Here is a 17,069-nt window from a genome sequence, read left to right as displayed (position 1 = left end):
AAAAGCAAGGAAGAAAGGAAGGCAAAAGGGAGGAAATTGAGAGAAGAATGAAGGATAAAAGGAAAGAAAGAAGAAAGGGAGGAAATAAAGAAAAGAATGAAGGATAGAGGGAAAGAAAAAAGAAAAGAAGGAAGGCAAAAGGGAAAAATGAAAGGAAGGAAGGCTAGATGGTAAAAGGAAGAGGAAAGAGGGAAGAGTTACAAAAGGAAGTAGAGGAAGGAAGGAGTGAAGGAAGGAAGGCAAAAGGGAAAAATGAAAGGAAGGAAATCTAGACGAAGGAAGAAGGGAAGGAGGGATAAACAGGAATGAAGGAAGGAAAAAAAAAGCAAGCCAGAGAAAGGGAGGAAGGAGCGAAGGAAGAAATAAAGCAAGCCAACATAATAACTTAAATAAAATAAAGACGAGCAATAACTAAAGAAAAAAGAAGGAAAAAAAAGGAATGGAGAGCAAACACGATTATCTGTCAAGTTCTTATGGGATGATCAATTGTACAGCAAACAAAGGCGGCGTTGTGTTTGTGGACGGTCTCTCTCTCTCTCTCTCTCTCTCTCTCTCTCTCTCTCTCTCTCTCTCTCTCTCTCTCTCTCTCTCTCTCTCTCTCTCTCTCTCTCTCTCTCTCTCTCTCTCTCTCCCGCTAATGTGAAACGATCAATTATTGTACTTCAAACAGATCTGATCCATTGTTTACCTACGTGTGTGTGTGTGTGTGTGTGTGTGTGTGTGTGTGTGTGTGTGTGTGTGTGTGTGTGTGTGTGTGTGTGTGTGTGTGTGTGTGTGTGTGTGTGTGTGTGTGTGTCCCTGAATCTGCTTGGTTTTCGAGAACTGATTGCTCCCCCTCCCCCCCTGCGCTCTCTCTCTCTCTCTCTCTCTCTCTCTCTCTCTCTCTCTCTCTCTCTCTCTCTCTCTCTCTCTCTCTCTCTCTCTCTCTCTCTCTCTCTCTCTCTCTCTCTCTCTCTCTCTCAATATTACTGAATCTCGGATAAATTTAATGCCCAACACGCCTTCAACTTGAATAATAGGAGGCGGCGACGGAGGAGGAGGAAGAAGTGGAGATGGAGGAAGAGGAGGAGGAGGAGGAGCGGCTGAAGTGTAGGAGGACGAAGAGAAGGATGAGGATGAAAGAGAAGGAAGGCGGTAAGGATGTGTTTGTGAGAGAGAAGAGAGGAGGAGGAGGAGAAGGAGGAGGAGGAGAAGGCATCTTTAAGGGCCACACTAAAGCAACGTTCATGTAGGTCAGTTTTCCTCTTCTTCTTCCTCGGCCTCGTCTTTTTTTCCGCATTTTATACGCCGCTTCCTTTTCATCACTGTTTTTTCCATGTCCTTTTTTGGGGTCTCTTCTTTTATTTCTCGCCATTGTGTGTGTCCAGTCCGCCTTCCAACCATTTTCTTCTTCCCCTTCTCATTTTCCTTCTTTCAACTTCGATTATCCTTATTTCTCCTCTATACCATTTTATTTTCATCTTCTGTATTTTCATCCACTCTATTTTCATCCTCTCTATTTTCATCCCCTCTATTTTCATCCTCTCTATTTTCATCCCCTCTATTTTCACCCTCTCTATTTTCATCCTCTCTATTTTCATCCTCTCTATTTTCATCCTCTCTATTTTCATCCTCTCTATTTTCATCCTTTCTATTTTCATCCTCTCTATTTGCATCTTCTCTTTTTTTCATCCTTTCTATCTTCATTCTCTCTAATTTCATCCTTTCTATTTTCATTCTCTATTTTCATCCTTTCTATCTTCATTCTCTTTTTTTCATCCTTTCTATCTTCATTCTCTCTATTTTCATCCTTTCTATCTTCATTCTCTATTTTCATCCTTTCTATCTTCATTCTCTCTATTTTCATCCTTTCTATCTTCATTCTCTATTTTCATCCTTTCTATCTTCATTCTCTCTATTTTCATCCTTTCTATCTTCATTCTCTATTTTCATCCTTTCTATCTTCATTCTCTCTATTTTCATCCTTTCTATTTTCATTCTCTCTATTTTCATCCTTTCTATTTTCATCCTCTCTATTTTCATCCTCTCTATTTTCATCCTTTCTATTTTCATTCTCTCTATTTTCATCCTTTCTATTTTCATCCTTTCTATTTTCATCCTCTCTATTTTCATCCTTTCTATTTTCATCCTCTCTATTTTCATCCTCTCTATTTTCATCCTTTCTATTTTCATCCTTTCTATTTTCATTCTCTCTATTTTCATCCTTTCTATTTTCCTTCTCTCTATTTTCATCCTTTCTATTTTCATTCTCTCTATTTTCATCCTTTCTATTTTCATACTTTCTATTTTCATTCTCTCTATTTTCATCATTTCTATTTTCATTCTCTCTATTTTCATCCTTTCTATTTTCATTCTCTCTATTTTCATCCTTTCTATTTTCGCTCTCTCTATTTTCATCCTTTCTATTTTCATCCTTTCTATTTTCATCCTTTCTATTTTCATCCTTTCTATTTTCATCCTTTCTATTTTCATCCTTTCTATTTTCATCCTCTCTATTTCCATTCTTTCCACGTAAGTTGTTTATATTCACCACATCATTCCTATTTCTTGTTTACCACATATTACCTTACACATATTTTCCTTCAATTCTTGCTATTAAATTTATAGGCATTATTTTTACTTATTTATATGACCACCCACCCATATAAACATTACGCCTCACTGATAATAATATAACTGTCAATCTAACTGAAGCTGACGATCTAACTGCCAATCTAAATATTCTAACCAATGCTAACTCATAGGTCTTGTTCAGGAGGTGCAGGCGATGGAGACGTTTCTTGTGTTGTGCCGTGATTGGCTGTCACTTCAGCCAATCACGATCGAGAAAATATAAGAGTGCGTGGTCTGCTGTATTTCTTATTTGGTGTTGCCTATTGTATACGTGATATTAGTCTTAAATCATTCTTTCTCCATATCTTAATGTATTTGCCTTTTCTTTCCTCATTTAGCAACATCCACCGTTTTTTTTCATATAGTTTCTTATTTCCAATCGTCCTGTATGTTTTTCTATTTCAAAATCGGCCTAACCTTCCCTCTATTACTCTACTGTTTTTATTTTCCGTCAACAATTTTCCTTTCCCATGATCGGTCCCTTCTTGTTGCTGTCCAGTTCTTTCCGTTTCCTCTCCGGTCCCTTGCCCTAGTAATTATTCTTGTCCTAACTCCTCCGTCTAACTTTTACACCGCCTCTTCCTTCCTCTCTTCCTTTCAAACGTTTCCTGGGCTAACTACTTCCCCTTCTCCCTCTCTCTTGTCTTCTCTTTCCTCTCTTTCTTTCCTACCTTCCCCCTCCTGCCCACCCCTCTATTTGCCTTTCCTCCCCCTGACCAGTGTATTTGCCAAGAGCCACGCGTCCAGAATCATTTGTTCGCGGATCGACGACGGTTTACTCACAAAACAGAAGCTCATGTCTGTGTGTTTGTCTGGTTATATCTGATTTTTCTTTTTATAATTGTACACCCAAAGCGAGCCCGTCACGGCGCGGCCCACAGGTAAGTGCTCTGCGGCAGGTGTAATTAAGTTTACGTCCTGCCAAACATTTCGGCGAATGAATTAGTGATGACAAATTGGTGAGCAGGACTAACGTTCATTCACATTCAAGATTGGTGTAAAATAATTCTTCAAAAAGAGGGGAAGTAATATTAAAAAAAAAATGTGGTGAGAACTATTTTATTTTTCTGAAAGAGAGAAAGAAACATTTACATTCACTAGCGTTGCAAACTAATTCTTCTTATCCAGGAAACGAAGAAACATCCACATTCAAAAGTGGAGTAAAATATGTTCTAAAAGAGAGGAAGTAACAGCCCCATTCAAAAGTGGTTTAAAATATTTAAATCGAAGTGATATGAAACACTTTCCTCTCCCATAAGCACACCAAAAGCACACACAAAGGGAGATATGTGCTTTCAACTGTGAGGCAAACCTTCAAGTGTCTCCCACGCGTCTAATCATTTGCATCCGGTGTTTTGCAAAATAATAACAATAATAATAATAATAATAATAATAATAATAATAATAATAACAGAGCGTCCGCGTGTGCTGAGGGCATCCGTATTAACATAATGAAGATTTTTATTGGCAATATACACAACTTTGCACGTCGCCTCGCCCGCAAAATGGGAGGCGTTATTGCGGGTGCACGCCACGCAGGGGCCGCGCGTCAGCAACGTGTCGCGCGTTTATGTATCTTGACGCTTATTGGAAAAAGTGGCAGTGATAAAATTGCAAAATCAACACTAATAAAAAACGAACACCCTATTGTTTTTTTATTTTTTTATTCGATACTATTACTGTGACATTTCTCTGGCCTCTCTCTCTCTCTCTCTCTCTCTCTCTCTCTCTCTCTCTCTCTCTCTCTCTCTCTCTCTCTCTCTCTCTCTCTCTCTCTCTCTCTCTCTCTCTCTCTCTCTCTCTCTCTCTCTAACACTTTAGCACTTTAGCACTTTATTATGTTTGTCCAATACAAATCAATCTCTCTCTCTCTCTCTCTCTCTCTCTCTCTCTCTCTCTCTCTCTCTCTCTCTCTCTCTCTCTCTCTCTCTCTCTCTCTCTCTCTCTCTCTCTCTCTCTCTCTCTCTCTCTCTCTCTCTCTCTCTCTCTCTCTCTCTCTCTCTCTCTCTCTCTCCTGACACTGGAATGCGAAACGAAAAGAAAAATGAGAAAGAAAAAGGAGAAGGAAAAAGGTTGAAGAATGGAGACGAAGGAGAAAGAGAGCGAAGAAAAGTTGGAGGGAGGGGTAAGGGAGGAGCGACTGACAAAGACAATAAAAAAAAAGAGGGCAGCGGAGGAGGGAGGAATGGAAAAGTATGAAGGCGAAGAAACAGCTCTTTTTATTGAAGTGGAGGGAAGCAAAGGTGCGGAGGGGAGGGCTCGGGAATTGGCAGTGATTGGACAGTCTTTGGGGGGTGTTTTTTTCTTTTTTCTGTGTGTGCGTTCCTGTATACATATTCATAGTTAGAGATCTCAATCTATTCTTTTTATACAGTGGCCCAGTTTTAAGTGTATTATTCATTTAGGTCTTCAAGTATTTCTTTAAACATACATTTAGAGTCGTCCCCGTTTTTTTTTTTGTGTGTGTGTGTGTGCGTGTATACATATTTACTGTTAGAGCTCTTCAAACTGTTTTCCGTACAGCTGCCCAGTTCTCTATATCAAAAACTCATTGTAAGAGATTTTTAATTATCTTTTCCCACATATGTTTAGAATCGTCCCCACAACCATCCACCCGAAATTGACCTCTCTTTTGGCCGCTCTTCTCTCTTCTCTTATGCGGGAGCAGTGCTTAGCGGGTTTTTGTTTTCATAGGTTTTCGTCCTTGTCCTTCACTGTAAAGAAAAAAAAACGTTTCCTGCACAGATGGGCTGAAAGGGTGACTGACTGTAAAAAAGGGTGACTGACTGTAAAAAAGGGTGACTGACTGGGAAAAAGGGTGACTGACTGGGAAAAAGGGTGACTGACTGGGAAAAAGGGTGACTGACTGGGAAAAAGGGTGACTGACTGGGAAAAGCTGTTATGAATGAATCTATGGATGGAGTCATGGTGTGCTGAAATAAAGAAAAAGAATATATGGAACTGTTAGACTGAAACAGGAGACTAGAGGCACAGGACAGAGGGTAATGGAAACGTTTGGGAGAGGCGTTCGTCCTGCAGAAAATCATACAAACTGATGATGGGGAATATATTGGTGATGGTGCTGTCCCTCTTTCCGCCTCTTCGCCATATGTTCAACAACTTATTGGTTCAATATCCCACGGGTAATTATATCACGTCCAATTAACGCTTAACAGCCGCTCTTTCATGTTCAAATTGGGAATTATAATTATGAAAGCCACAGCGACCCGCTAATAACACACCTGTGCACACGATGACACCGGCAATTAACGTGCAAGAATTACTGAACAAAAAAAAATCGTGGTTAAATAACGAATGTAATAAAATGATAATAGTGTCGTATATGGCGATGATGCGGCCGCTGCTGATGATAATGATGACGCTTTCGGTGAACAGATGATGCTTAAGGTTTTCTTTTTCATCTCTCTCTCTCTCTCTCTCTCTCTCTCTCTCTCTCTCTCTCTCTCTCTCTCTCTCTCTCTCTCTCTCTCTCTCTCTCTCTCTCTCTCTCTCTCTCTCATTCTTTCCTATACCTTCTTTTCAATATTCTCTTTATACCATACTCTGTCTTTCTCTATTTCTCTCTCTCTCTCTCTCTCTCTCTCTCTCTCTCTCTCTCTCTCTCTCTCTCTCTCTCTCTCTCTCTCTCTCTCTCTCTCTCTCTCTCTCTCTCTCTCTCTCTCTCTCTCTCTCTCTCTCTCTCAACCTAACAATGATAAATGAAGCTTCAAAACAATAAGTCATCTTTTCTGGTAACGCATACATCATCATATCATCATCATTATCAGCTCCACCTCAACCACCACCATCACTACGGCCTTAAAGAACAACAACAACAATAACAATCGCAAAAAAAAAAACAATAACAAAATCGTCGATACTTGAACCAGCATGTCAATTAGTGTGTTCAATGCCGCGTTAAGAAACATATTTGTAGTAATATACTGAACAATTACAATGCTATTTCATATTTTCAAGATAAATAAAATAATCGTTGCCAGAACAAAGAGTCGCATCAACAACATCAGCAACAGGAAAAGCATCAGCAACAGCAACAAAAACAACTATTACTACTACTACTACTCCTGTTACTACTACTACTACTACTACTACTACTCCTGTTACTACTACTACTACTACTACTACTACTACTACTACTACTACTACTATTACTACTACTACTACTACTACTACTACTACTACTACTACTACTACTACTACTACTACTACTACTACTACTACTACTACTACTACTACTACTACTACTACTACTACTACTACTACTACTATAACTACTACTGTTTTTTCTGTATTGAGTTTCATCACATTCTTTTTTGTCTGTTGCTTTTCCTTATTCGTCAACACCGTACAAACTTTTTTTTTTCTTTTATCGTAATACTGTTCTATATTTTCTTGATTGCACTTCCTGAATTACAACGACGTTTCTTTTCCAGTTTCTTTTCTATACTAACTTTTATTCTTTACCTTAGTAACTGCAATACGGTTCTTTTTTTAATAGTGTTTGTTTTATTTATTTCGCAAAGTCACGCCTTTTTACCAGCTCTTTCCGTTGTACAATTCAATCATGTTTCCATTTTTCCCTCCAGCCACTTTCATCACAAAGACACACACACACACACACACACACACACACACACACACACACACACACACACACACACACATCCTCCCTCCCCCCTGTAAACATACATACCCCTCCCCCACACACATACCTCAAGGCGCGGTTTCATTCAACTCAATTCACAAAAACAAACAATATCACTTTCTCTCCAAATTCTAAACCGCGTGCGCCTTTCCTTCACGAATTTCCGCTTTCCGTTGTCTTTTCGTTCCTCCTCCTCGCGAATTTCAGTTTCCCTTTGTCCTTCGTTTCCTCCTCCTTGGGCTTTCGCTTCATCTAAGGCCGTGCGGTTCGGTTTGTCTCTCAACGGATTCCCGGCCCGCGCACAGATAAGCTAAGGTTTGCTCATTTTCTTTTCCCTTGATTTCAAACGTCTCCATTGGCTCTCACCGTCTTCCTAAGCACACACGGGTAGAAGCCTGGTGGAGGAACCCCGATGCATTGATAGGTGGAATGGTTAGGGAGGGACGAGAAGCGTAGCGGGTGAAAGACTGCGAGACGAAAGGAATGATGAATGGAAGATAAGGAAGAGGAAAAGCTGGAAGGAGAAGTAAGGGGAGAAAAAACATGACTTGATGGGGAGAGGATTTGGAAATAGGATAGGATAGGACACACACACACACACACACACACACACACACACACACACACACACACACACACACAGACGCAGGAGAACAGAAACAGAGATAAATATATAGAGACGGAGACAATAAAAGAGAAGGAAAGACGGACTGCCGGAAGGTGAAACTGAGAAGAAAACAAAGGAAAAAAAACCTTGTGAGGTCGGCCAGACAAGGGAAGGAAGGAAAGGGGCGACACAGGGAGAAAACACAAACCGGAAAACAAATAAAAAAACAGGATAGACAAAAAGAAAAAGGATAATAGAAAAAGAAAAAGGGAGAATAAGACAAAAGTTTTAAGATGGCGGGCACGGAGAAGCGGCAACGGAATGAGGCCAACAAGATATACAGCGCAACCAACCAACGAAGACTTTCCCTTTACGCTCCATCGGCCATCCATTGACAGACAATTAGGGGACGCGACCACTCCATCTGGCGGCCGTGAGCGGAACTTCAAGGGCTGCAAGAACGGTGCGCCTGACTAACCTGAGTGACTGTAAACTGCTGACATTGATTGCAACACTGATTATAGAGAAGGGAAGGAAAGGAGGGGGGGAGGAGAGTAAGGGAGGGGAAGGGAAGGGGGAGGAAAGTATGGGGAAGGGAGGGGGGAGAAAAGGAACGGAGGGGAGGAAAGGAAGGGAGAAGGAGATGATAATGGGAAGAAAGGGGTGAGAAGGAAAGGAGAGGGAGGAGGAGAGGAAGAGAAGGGGAGAGGAGAGAACAGACAGAGAAAGACAAACGGACAGACAGACAGACACAGACAGAATTTAGACACGTGATAGATAAGATGGAAGAAGATAATATACAGGAAAGCACGTGCAGAAGAAATAAATAAGCTTAATAATAAAAATAATAAAAATAATAATAATAATAATAATAATAATAATAATAAGAAGAAGAAGAAGAAGAAGAAGAAGAAGAAGAAGAAGAAGAAGAAGAAGAAGAAGAAGAAGAAAAAGAATAATAATAATAAGAAGAAGAAGAGGAAGAAGAAGAAAAAGTTAACGAAAAGAAAGGAAAAAAAGGAAGGTGACATGAAAAGGTCCTGCTACGTAATAAGAGGAAACTAACGACGTGATAAATAAAGAGAAATGCATTTATGAAAGTTATAAAACTCAGTGAGAAAGGGAAGATAAACTCGTGTGGATATAAACACACACACACACACACACACACACACACACACACACACACACACACACACACACACACACACACACACACACACACAAATAAACACATAAACACACAAACACAAAGGCAACTAATCTACCGTGCGTTGGGGCTGGCTGGACACACTCTACCACTTCCTTTTCCTTTTCCTTCCCTTCCCTTGTCCAGCGACGGTCACGCGGCGCGGCGGGTAATGGACCACGAATCAAATTTACATACCCACTTAGAGACACGTAAATATTAATAAAAGTAACATCAACAACAATAATAATAACAAAAAATAATGAAAACAGTAATCCTCTACCAATATACGCAGTTATCATTTTCTATATTCCTTTGAAAATAGATCACATGGATATTGATAGTAAGTAGTGTCAATAATGAGAGTAATAACGACAACAACAATGAAAATGAAAACCAACAAGAACTGCCGTTATTATCAACATACTCACATACCGCTATATTCTATTTTTTATTCATTTATTTCGTTTTATTTTTATCTTCCTTTATAACTGATCACATAGCACCTTGCCATAAAGAGTATAAATATTAATCTTTACTTTTTCACGTTTTGGTTATTCATGAAAATACACAAACACCTTGATTCTTTTACCGGCAATTGTGTCCACTTAATTAGCTTTGCATTCTTCCGAACTTCCTCAATCTTTACACATCAATGACTTCCGTGAGGCTCTGAAGAAAATCCTGGACGTAGAAGACAAGGAAGACGTGAAGGAGGAGCCCGAAGGAGGAAGCGGAAGAGGAAGAGGGAGAAAATCAGTAAGGTGGAGGCAGGAAGCAGAGAACGAGAGAAAGTCAAACAAGGGAAATAACGCGGGTGATAAAGTGGAAAGCAACACATCAATAAAAAATAAATGAAAGAAAAGTAATGTAATAATCAAAACAAACGGCGATATTAAAACAAAACTAAAGAAAAAAAACTAAAAGATTGACGAAAGAAAGATAAATAAAAAAGAAAAGCAAGCAGAAAAAAAGAGTAATTAGGGACACCGAAGGAAAATAGGAGAGAAAATTGGATACAAAGAAAAAAAAGGAATTACGGATACTTAGAAAAAAGAATGGGAAACACAAAATGGAAAGAGAACGAAACAGAGATGAAAATGTGGAAACGGAAGGACAGGAGGAAAGAAAATTGGATAGAAAGCAAAAAAATAAAGAATTTGCAGATACTAAAAGAAAAAAAAGGAAAAATGGAAAGAAACCGAACCAGAAGAAAATGTGGAAACGGAAGGACAGGAGAAAAGAAAATTGGATAGAAAGCAAAAAAAAATAAAAAATAAAAAAAAAAAAAAATAAAAAATTTGCAGATACTAAAATAAAAAAAAGGAAAAAATGGAAAGAAACCGAACCAGAAGAAAATATGGAAACGGAAGGACAGGAGAAAAGAAAATTGGATAGAAAGCAAAAAAAAAAAAAAAAAAAAAAATTTGCAGATACTAAAATAAAAAAAAGGAAAAAATGGAAAGAAACCGAAACAGAAGAAAATGTGGAAACGGAAGAACAGGAGGAAAGAAAATTGGTTAGAAAGAAAAAAAAATTGCAGATACTGAACGAAAAAAAGGAAAAAAAATGGAAAAAAAAGAAACAAGAAAATATGGAAATGGAAACAGGAAAAGCGAACAGAAAACAACAACAACAGGCAACACAGACTTTACAGCGAAACAAGACAGGATTATCCCTCCCAAGCCACCCTCTCCCCCTTCTCCCTTCCTTCCTCCCCAAAAGCTCTCTCCACCCCTCCTCTCCCTCAGCCCATCCCTTCTTCCCTCCCCAACTGTTCTTCCTGGCTTTTTCTCTCCCTCAGTTCCTATCTTCCCCTCTTCTAATAGCTTTCCCTAGTTCTCCTATCTCCCCAATCACATTTCTCCCCTTCCTCCCTCTCCAACAGGTCTCCCTACTTCTCTCCCTCAGTCTGTTCCATCCAGTCTCCCAACATCTCTCCCCTAGCGCTTTTTCTCTTCATCCCAAATGCTTTCTCCCTCTCTCTTGACAGCTTTCTCCACGTCTCTTCTTCTTTTCTCCTTCCCTAATAGCTCTTTCCACCTCTCCTCTCTTTCTCTCTCTCTCTCAGCTTATCCCTTCCCCTTCCTTTTCTCCCAATACTTTTTCCCTGCTTTCCTCTTCCCCAGTCTCTCCCTTCCACCCTTACTTGTCTGACCTCCTTCCCCTTTTTCCACTCATTCCTCCCTTCACCTCCCTCACCCCACCTCTCTTCCTCAGCCATTTATACCACTTCTTTTCTTCTCTTCCCCCTCTCTTCCCTTTTAAATCCTCCCGCTACACCTCCCCTTCAATCCTTTCACTTTCTACCTTCACTTTTTTCTGTCTTTGCTCCATGAAATCCCTCTCCCCTCCCTTCCTCCTCTTATTCTTCTGGCCCATATTCTCTTACATTTTTTCATCATCATCATCATCATCATCGTCATCCTCTTCCTCCTCCTCTACGTCCTCCTCCTCCTCCAACAGCAATAAAGATTATACTTTCTTCACCCTCCTCCCCCTCCCCCTTCTTACCACTAACCTCTTACTACTTCCCTCATCCCCAATTGACTCCTATGCACAGCGAGGAACTTCGAGTGTAAGACGCCGGCAGTAATATCATCTATATATAATTCAATGGTAAGACCTCACCTCGAATATGCAATGCAATTTTGGTCCCCAAATTACAGGAAGGCCTTTGAATTTCTGGAGATATTGCAGCGACGCGCTTCGAAAAAGATTCCAGTCTTATTGGCTCAGCCGCTGGAAAAAGAGACGCTTTCGAGGAGATTTGATTCAGGTCTTCAAGTACCTCAAGAGCTATAAACCAACTATAGAACAATAAATAACGGCCTACCTATTGAAGCGAGGGAATGTAGCACAGATATTGGCAGGAGCTTCTTGTCCAATCTAGTCATCGGCCATTGTAACAACATTCTTGTAGTGCAAAAAACATCAAATAATTTTTAAATCAAACTGACAATTACTTCATTGAAACAGACGTAAGCTGAACGTACGTAATGGAGGGCTTTCATCTGCTCAACGGGCATGAAGCGACTGTCGAGCAGATCAACTCGTTAAAGCGGACAATCTCGTAATGAGATAAAAGGCTTTTATTGCCAATATTTTCATGTTTCCATGTTTTCATGTTGCGTATAGAGCAGATTAAATCACTGGAACGGGCACCCTCGTAATGAGACAATAAGTTTTATGTTGCTTCCCTTGCCATTTTTCATGTTTCCTCCTTCTCTTCCTCCTCCTCCTCCTCCTCCTCTTCCTCCTCCTCCTCCTCTTCCTCCTCCTCCTCCGATTCTTTTTCATTTCGTCCCCATCTTTACATTCTCCTCCATTCTTTTCGCCTCGCATCCCTCAGCGCACAAGGGCGCCGTAACAGCCACTAAGATGGACCCAGATGGAGGATTGCAGGGGCCAGATGCGGGAGATTAGGCAACCCCCTCGCCCTCCCTTCCCCTCCCCCCCTCCCCACCCTGCCTCTCGTACGCCTTCTCTCCTACTTCTCCACCCTCTTTACGTTCAGAGGGCTCGGCAAAATCTGTGTATTTGTGACTTTCTTGATGCATGATTCTACTTCTGTTAGCGAATTGGCTGTTAATGATGATGATGATGATTTAATGTGCTCTTATTGTTACTATGTTTATTGTTTTCGTTATTGTTATTGTTATTATTGTTTTTATTACTATCGTCGTCATCATTATTTTTATACCATTATACTAGTTTCAAAGTAGGTAGTAGTCTCTCTCTCTCTCTCTCTCTCTCTCTCTCTCTCTCTCTCTCTCTCTCTCTCTCTCTCTCTCTCTCTCTCTCTCTCTCTCTCTCTCTCTCTCTCTCTCTCTCTCTCTCTCTCTCTCTCTCTCTCTCTCTCTCTCTCTCTCTCTCTCTCTCTCTCTCTCTCTCTCCTCGTTTTCTTTTATCTCCTTTTTCTTCTCACCTCCTCCTCCTCCTCCTCTTCCTTTTCTTCCTACATTTCCTCATTTAGTATCTACACATCTATACACACTTCTCAAAACAATCTCCTCCTCCTCCTCCTCCCTTCCTGCTCTTATCTCCCCGTTCTCGACTCATTCCCTCAAAGTGCCTGAAGGCCTTTCCTATTGCCTCGCATCGATTTCTCATCCGACTCATCTTCTTCGTGTCCTCCAATCATCATCTCTTCTCTTCGTCGTTTCTCTTCGCATCTTGCACTCTTCTCTTGCTAGTCTCCAGATCTTGCACTCTACTCTTTTTTTTCTTTGACTCTACTTGTTTGTTGATTTCTGGGTTTTTTTCCAATTTTCATTATCTGTATCTTCATCTTCGCTGTTATCTTCTATTTGTCACGTTTCTTCTTCTCTTCTTCTTCTTTTTCTTTCTTTTCTTCTTCTTCTTCTTCTTCTTCTTCTTCTTCTTCTTCTTCATCTTTTCTTCATCCTCTTTTTCCTCTTCTTTTTCTTCTTCTACTTCATAGTCTTCTTCCACTTCCTCTTCTAATTCCTCCCTCGCTTCCTCTTTCACTTCCTCCTCCTCCTCCTCCTCCTCCTTCTTCTCCTCCTCCTCCTCCTCCTCCTCCTCCTCCTCCTCCTCCTCCTCCTCCTCCTCCTCCTCCTTCTCCTCCTCCTCCTCCTTTCATGATAGGTTAAATGTTCGACGCATCACTTAACATATGCCATTCACGAAGAGGAGGAGGAAGAAAACGGAGGAGGAAGAGGAGCAGGAGGAGGAGGGGAAAGAGAAGACATGGAAACACGGAAGAGCAAGGAACATTACGTCGTGTGGCTTATAACAAGGTTGACTTCTTTAGTAAGTAGCCAGGAAGTGCGCCCTTCTCTCTATAGCGGGGTCGGGTCACGAACTTGCGAGGTCAGTAGAAGGAGGAAGAGGAGGAGGAGGAGGCAGAGGAGAAGATCAGGAAGAGCGAGAGAGTAGGGCATCCACGTGTCTAAGAGCAATGTTGTTTTCACTCTTTTTTTCCCCAGTATTAAAAACAAACAAACTGAAGAGGCAGGTGAGGCGGAGAAAGGCGAGGGCAGACACGAGGAAGTGAAAAAGAAGAGAAGGACCAAGGGGAGAGTACGAGGGTTCGGAGAGGGAAACAGCAGTAACAGACAGATAAGGGAGAGCGTGAGAAAAGAAGTGAGGGCCAGTGAAAAGGTGAATAAAAGGGGGCGGACAAATACGAATAGCAGAGTGGGAGGGAAGGAAAGAAAGGAAGGGAAGGGCGAGATGAAAGGAAGGGACATAAGGGAGACAGGCACTTTTGAGGGGAGATTATGGAGAGAGAGAGAGAGAGAGAGAGAGAGAGAGAGGTGATGGAAGGGAAAGGAAAAAGCGACAAAAAATATACGAAACATTGATGCTCCAAAAACTTGTAAAAAAGTTTCGAGTATTGGACAGATTTACAGCAAACACACACACACACACACACACACACACACACACACACACACACACGTTTATAGGCTAATGGATAGTGCCCCAGCCATCACTAAACCCATCAGCGGCAAATAACCTCTGTGCTGTGTGTGTGTGTGTGTGTGTGTGTGTGTGTGTGACTGTTCACTTAGCAACTGCAGAAAACACACACACACACACACACACACACACACACACACACACACACACACACACACACCTAGCTTCAACAGGGAAAGTTTGAAGCAACATTAGATCACACAACTTTCAAGAACCTCAGAACACTACTACCTGGGGGGAGAGAGAGAGAGAGAGAGAGAGAGTTATATAAAAAAAAAACATACGGAAGAAGACTTGATTCTACGCCCTTCCCTTAACCACTATTAGCTAACTTGGGTCTATTTTTAAAGCCAAGTTTCCTTTCTTTTTTATCTAACTTCCACGAGGCGATGTTCCTTGAAAATGTAAGAGGACTCCCGCCGATGAACAATTACTGGAAGAGATGGGGAGAGGGGAGGAATGAGGGGAGAGGAAACAGGTGAAAAAGGGGAGGAAGAGGGCAGGAAAAGGCAAACAGATTAACAAGATGGATAACTCCCGCCGACGAAGACTTATAGGAAGAGACGGGGAGAGGGGAGGAACCAGGGGAGAAGGAACAGGTGGAAAAGGGGAGGAAGGGAAATTAAAAAGACAAAAAGATTAACAAAACAGGTTGGTAGATATGAAGTTGTACGGACAAACAACCCAAACTAAACATGAAAGAAGAGAGAGAGAGAAAAGATGACAGAGGCAGAGAATAAGAGATACAGATGAAAAAAAGAGCAGGAAGAGAGAAGGGAAAAAACAAATAGATTAGCAAGAGAGGTTGGTGTTTAGACTGAAAGACATGACGCTGAACAAACAAACTAACTTACCATGAAAGGATAGAGATAGATATGATCACGGAGGCAGAGAAGAAGAAATACAAAGAGAGACAGATCAAAACAAATTAAACATTTACCCGAGATCAATTTTCTCTCATTTTCCTCATTTGCTATTTGATTCATACTTTCCATGCATAAGAAAATATTTTGTAACGTCATATTATTGAATTTTCCTTTCCCCCTTCTCCTCTCTTTTCTTCTTCCTCCGCTTCTTCTTCTTCTTTTTCTTCATTTCCTTTTACTTTTTCTTTTTCTTTTCTTCTTCTTCTTTTTTTCTTTTTCTTTTTCTTTTTCTTTTTCTTCTTCTTTTTCTTCACCTGCTTTCCCTCTCCTTCTCTACTCGTCGTCGTCGTCTCCGTCCTCCTCCTTCTCCTCCTCCTCCTCCTTCTCCTTCTTCTCGTAATGCACCAACCAGTCTTCTGTTTCATGCTAGTCCAATATTATTCAGTTCCTCCCTTTCCTCCTCCTCCCACTCCTCCTCCTCCTCCTCTTCTTCCTCCTTCTCCTTCTCTGCTCCTCAATATCGAGGTGCTTTCATCTGCTCCTCAATGTCGAGGTGCTTTCATTTGCTCCCCAGGCCCCAGGTGGCTGTCGAGCAGATTAAATCACCAAAGCGGGTAACCTCGTTATGAGCCAATAGGCTTTCTGTTGTCTGCATTTCCATGTTTCCATGTTTCCAGCTCATCCTCGTCCTCCTCCTTCCTCTTCCTGTTCCTCCTATTCATTTCTATTATAAGGCAACGCGATCCCAGACACTGGCAAATACCATGTTCCTTTCGCTCCTCCTTGTTCTCCTCCTCCTCCTCCTCCTCCTCCTCCTCCTTCTCCTCCTCCTCCTCCTCCTCCTCCTCCTCCAAACCCCTCCTCCTTCTACGCAGCATCTGGCGTAGAGGGAATGCATTTAGTTTGTGTAGTTGAAATGATATTTTCTCTCTCTCTCTCTCTCTCTCTCTCTCTCTCTCTCTCTCTCTCTCTCTCTCTCTCTCTCTCTCTCTCTCTCTCTCTCTCTCTCTCTCTCTCTCTCTCTCTCTCTTTACATCTACCTGCCGGCCTACATCTATAATTCTGTGTGTGTGTGTGTGTGTGTGTGTGTGTGTGTGTGTGTCGTCATAAATACATACAAAAGCCATTTAACCCCATTCGCGCGCACACACACACACACACACACACACACACACACACACACACACACACACACACACACACGCCGTCCTTCCTCTCATAAAATGATGGTAAAAACGATGCTAACGGCTCAGTCATTTTCTTTATGTGCGTTCCTCGTGTCTTTCTCTTCGTTATTTGCTTTCTTTTATTTTATTTTCGTTTTTTTTTTTTCGTCTGACTCAGTGTATGCGTCTGTGTCTGTCGGTCAAAGCGTGTCCGTCCTTTTTTTGTTTGTTTGTGTCTGTGTTTCTGATATTTCCAGAGTTAGTTTTTGCTTCTGTCTCTATTGTTTCTGTATTTTGTTATTCCCATTGTCTGCGTTTCTGTTTGTTTGATTTTCTTTGCCTTTCTTTTTTTCATTAGTTTTGTGTTTGTGTGTCTGGCTCTCTCTCTGTCTGTCCCTCTCTCTCTCTCTCTCTCTCTCTCTCTCTCTCTCTCTCTCTCTCTCTCTCTCTCTCTCTCTCTCTCTCTCTCTCTCTCTCTCTCTCTCTCTCTCTCTCTCTCTCTCTCTCTTTTTCC

At 41.2% G+C, this 17,069-nt stretch overlaps 1 protein-coding gene across 2 annotated transcripts in view; it reads right to left on the bottom strand.

Moving 5' to 3' along the window:
* Nucleotides 1-17,069, bottom strand: part of LOC126999990 (G-protein coupled receptor dmsr-1-like) — a 144,808-nt gene that overhangs the window by 90,027 nt on the left and 37,712 nt on the right. The window lies entirely within an intron of this gene.

This window comes from Eriocheir sinensis, chromosome 17 (assembly GCF_024679095.1).
Source record: "Eriocheir sinensis breed Jianghai 21 chromosome 17, ASM2467909v1, whole genome shotgun sequence".
Lineage (NCBI taxonomy): Eukaryota > Metazoa > Arthropoda > Malacostraca > Decapoda > Varunidae > Eriocheir > Eriocheir sinensis.
This window is presented reverse-complemented; position numbering and strand designations above follow the sequence as displayed.